General features: G+C 58.1%; 1 pseudogene; it reads right to left on the reverse strand.

Moving 5' to 3' along the window:
- Positions 1-299: 299 nt before the first annotated feature.
- Positions 300-1,480, reverse strand: LOC148094314 (endogenous retrovirus group K member 7 Gag polyprotein-like; annotated as a pseudogene).
- Between the last annotated feature and the right edge of the window lie 3,240 nt (positions 1,481-4,720).

Genomic DNA, 4,720 nt, shown 5'->3' on the forward strand with positions numbered 1-4,720 from the left:
ACATCTGAGGATCCAAAACCTCGGCTTCCTCTCTGCCTCCGGGACTTGGTTCACCCCTGTATTACTCAGAGGAGTAATATCAGCTGGGCTAGCGGCTGCCCTGACTGTACTACTGAAATGGTGGAGGGGGAGTGAGCCATGACCTTAATCTCTCCTGTATAATCCTCGTCAGTGACTCCAGGGGCTACTAATAGCCCTTCCATGGTGCTACTGCTGCGACCCAGCAAGAGTCCCACCGTCCCTGGGGTGGCAGGGGCCCATACACCCCAGTGGGCAGGGCCTGCATCCCCATTTCAGTGTCAATACTGTGTAGGCGGTGGAACAGAGGTCCAATCCGGAGCTGCCTGGGATGGCTCGGTAGAGCAGTTGAATGGATTGGTGTCCCGGAGGGTCCCTTCGGGGAGGAAATTCTGGAGTGCCCCATAACATTGTTGCGGGGCCTGGGGCTGGCCCCTCCTCCCATTTCCCGGCAGGGGGGCTTCCTTGGGCATCTTTCTTGGACCTACATTCATTAACGCAGTGACCCCCCCTCTTACACCGAGGGCATAGTCCTGGCTCCCACTTACTTCCTTTCCCCACCCCTTCTGGGAGTTCACAGCGTGCCTTAGGGCAGTCACGCATTAAATGGCCCAGCTGTCCTCAGCTAAAACAGCTGCGGGGGACCGGATGTTCTTTTTTTCTGCCCCCCCCCCCACCCCCCGCTGCTGTTGGAACAGGATTTCTTTCAAGGGTTTTCCTTGCAGGGCAGCAGCCAGGGTGGCCCCTTGGATATAAGAAGGCCCTATATCTGAGCAAAGCCTGATGTAATCAGAAAGGTTCCCTTTCTTTCTCCAGGGTCTTAGCGCGGCCTGGCAAGCCGAGTTAGCATTCTCATAGGCCACTGCTTGACCACAATCATTGCAGCTTCACCGTCCCCAAACATTTTTCCTGCTGTCTGGAGCAACCTTGTGACCAAATCTTGGAACGGCTCATCTGGACCTTGCCGCACCTTAGAGAGGTCCTCAGTCTTTCTCCCTGTAGCGGGGAGCTTTTTCCAGGCCTCAGTGGCTGCATCGTTAATCTGGGCAGAAGCCCCTTGGTCGTAGTGTAACTGATTTTGAGTGTCCCGGTACCGGCCTTCCCCCACCAGCATCTCATATGTAATGGGAATCCCTTGAGCCCTGTTCATCTCTGCAATGGTCTGGCACTGCTCGTAAAACTCTGACTTCCACAATGCATAATCTTCTCCGCTAAGGCAAGTCTTACAGACGCTTTTCCGATCATTGGGAGGCAGAGCGTCTGCCACCATCGCTTCAATCGGAGCCTCAGTGCATGAGGCGCTGGGGCCATATTGAGCACAAGCCTCTTTCAGTTCCTTCAGCTGCTGAAACGAGATGGGCTGGTGGACTCGCACCACCTGACCATTTTGCGTTTGTTCAAAAATGGGGAAGCCCTGGGGAAAGCCCTGTAAGTCCTCAGGCGCAGCGGCTGCTTGGCTCATGGTCAACTGGAGGGGGGAGAGACCTTGGCCCCCTGGCCGCCTACTGGCCGAGGGAGAGCAACCTGCAAAGGCCGAAGGCCCCCCTCCCCCAAGAGCACCACCAGAGGTGGGTCTCGCGGCTCAGGACAAAGACCTGCCACTGCGGCCGGGGCAGGACTGGCCTGCGGCACGGCGGGCCACAAAGGCACGCTCTGCGCCTCTTGTAGACAGCTATGCAGTTTTTGCATCCATTCTTGTAGCCCTTGCATTAGCTGCTCTAGATGTCCCAGCCGCCCTCCAGACCCTTCCTCCTTGGGCTTTTCCTCCATTACCAGGAGCCATTCGTCCTCCTCGCGGCATCGAGCCGCGGCGTCCTCGAGCCGCGGCGTCCTCTGAGTCTGCCTTGTCCCGCGGACGGAGCTCGTCGCCGTCCTCACTGCCCCCATCAACCCGCGCTAAGGCCTCTAAGGCCGGGGACAAGGATTCTCCGGCAGAGGCTTCTCTCTGTCCTCCGGAGCCGCAGCCCCGGGACCGCCGTCCTCTGTGGCCGTCTCCCACCGCTTGCCCTCTGGGTCATGATCTAGACAGTCCCCAGTCAGGGCCCAGAGGGAAAGTGTTTGTACCGGCACCTCCGAGGGCCCATGGGGCAAACAGTGCGTCTGCAGCTGTTTTCCAACCCGCTGCCACGTTTCCCTGTTAACTGTGCCCTTTCGGGAACCAGGGGCAGCTCTCCTCTACAAAGCTCAGAAGCTTCAATATCTGTGCACTAGTGACCTTAGTTCCCCTGGCTTTAAGCATGCTTTTCAACACCTGAACCAACAGTTCTATACTATTTCCCTGTCCCATGATTTATTACTCCCGACTGTAAATTGTCGCGCACCAACCTCTTACTTTTGTTCTGGGACCCGTCCGTCCTCGACGTCCTTCACGGGTTCCTTACTCTCAGGTCCTGTTCGGGCGCCACTTGCCGGAGCCCGTCTGCAGAGTCGAGGGGTCCTGAGGAAGGGGTGAGGATGGAGAAGAGACAGACACAAAAAGATGGGATCGGAAGGACTGCAGCTCCTGACTGCCGCAGCCCCGAGTTTATTTTCCCAGCTCAATTTACACAGACACTGTTGATTTTGCTGAATAGCGCCCCGCCCCGCATTCCTTCCCCTGGCCCCATTCAGAGTAGTTCCTTCAAGGCCCTGTGAACGCTCTTTAGAGTAAACACCCTGCCTCCTGCAGGAGCTCAGACCTTGGTAACTGTCTGTATCTCGGCTTCTAATGGGAACTTTGGGGAGGATTGAGTCCTTGGCTGGTATGTGCCTTGACTGCCCTTTGATCCTTCAGGCCCAGACCAGCTTCCTGATAAGCCTTTCTGGAATTTCTGGCCGCAGGTTAAATTAGTATTGCCTTGGTGCCTCAAGGTCTGGGTCCGGGAGCAGGAGAGCAGCTCTGCAGCTCAGCCAGGCAGCTCCTCCGTGCCTGGGGCACAGCGGCTCCCCACAACTTAGATTCTCCCTTAAAGATTCGGAGCTGCCGTGACCTAATGCTGGACACGCTGCACACTGTGGGACAGAGGAAAGGACCGCACTCATTTCAGCTTAAAATTAGGGGCACAGAGGGGCGGGCAAGTCCCAGCTGACAGATGCCAATGGGGGACATTTTAAGAAGAAGAAATTATGACAAGACAGGAGTGACCGCAAACTGGGGACCATGCAGAAAGGAGTACGGTATTCCAAACTGCTACTATTTTTTTAAAAACTTCCAGCTCTTCATTACATTACAGAATTCATCACACATTTTGTAATTAGTGACCGGTTCAACAACAAATTAGGAAAAAATTTTAGGATAAATTCTATGCAGTTTTACAAAACATATTTCCATTTAAATATTCCATTCAAACCAATCTCTTGAGATTCCCTATAAATACAAAGGAACTAAAATCAGATGATAGGTTCAGGCAGGGGAAGCTGGGAACGAATAACTAATATGAATTTGGGATCAGGCTACAGGGTGCAGTGAGTGTCCTGCTCCAGGAGCCGGCGGGGACCCCAGTGGACGGGTTGAGCGCAGGAATATCTGCGCCCCGCGGGCCCCCAACACTGATTCCACAGCCGGGGCTCCGACCCTCCTTCCTCAGCTCCTGGGCCCTGGCAGGTCACCCTTTCAACCCACGGGGCCCGCTCTCCCCGCAAACATGACTCCCCTGCGGGTGGTGAAGCCGCCCTCACGCACTCACCTGCTCACCGCCCCCCTCGCAGGGAGCTGTCCCCAAGGTGGGGGAAGGTCGCCCCCAGGGAGCTCCCGAAGGTGCTCCCGCCCGAGGTCCCGCCAACGGGTGGCCCGCAGGGAAGTGGACGGCCTCTGAGAGCTGGGCTGAGGGCGGGTGCGAGCCCTGGGGGTGGGGGGAGGGAGGGTAGGCGGGTGGGCGGGGTTGTGCCCAGGTGACCGAGGCTAAGTCCCATGGCACCGAATTGAGTGTTTGGAGTTCTTTTGGCCAGCGTCGGACGCTCCGGGGCTCCTGCCCTAAACAAACCGGCAGCCCCAGCAGTGTTTGCGGGAGGATATAAAGGCAGAAAAACAAACTCCTCTCTGTCTGGGAGGGGGAGCAGCCGGGTCGCGGGGCCGGGCGGGGAGCTGGCGGGGCCGCGGCGGGAGCTGAGCCCCGGCTCATTGACTCTCCAGTCGGCGTCCTCGGGGGGCCGCTCCTCTGCGCAGGGAGGGGGGAGGGCAGCGCTTCTGGGGGAGGGTCCGCTGCTCCGGCTCAGCCTAAAGTGGCGGCTGCAGGGTGGAGGATGGGGCGCTGTGCTTCAGGCGGCTGGGCCCGGGTCCGAGCGCACCCCGCCCGCTCCGCCCGGAGGAAGAGCCGCCCTCACCCGGAGAGGAGAAATCCCGCAACTTAGAGAGAAATGCGCCCGCCCCACGCCGCCAGGAAAGAAAACCTTCGGGGATTTGCCCCCCGCCCGGAAATTCTGTTTGGGGGGCCTCCTGGGCTGGAGGCTGACTTGTGGGGAAGGGGGACTTCCGTTCCTCCAGCGGGTGCGGGGCCGGGCCAGGCGGGGCTGGGGCGGGGGCGCTGCGTCCCCTCCAGCCCTGTCTCCGCGCAGCAGGGAGGGTGAAGGAGGGAAAGACACTCACCTTCCTGCAAACGGGAATTTAAAAAGCTGGGCAGCAATACTCATATCTGACAAATAGACTTCAACATGAAGGCCACAGCAAGGGACAATAAGGTCCCTACACACTAAAGGAACGGATCCAACAAGGGGCATAACCCTG

This window comes from Miniopterus natalensis, chromosome 1 (genome assembly GCF_054644295.1).
Source record: "Miniopterus natalensis isolate mMinNat1 chromosome 1, mMinNat1.hap1, whole genome shotgun sequence".
In the NCBI taxonomy this organism is placed as follows: domain Eukaryota; kingdom Metazoa; phylum Chordata; class Mammalia; order Chiroptera; family Miniopteridae; genus Miniopterus; species Miniopterus natalensis.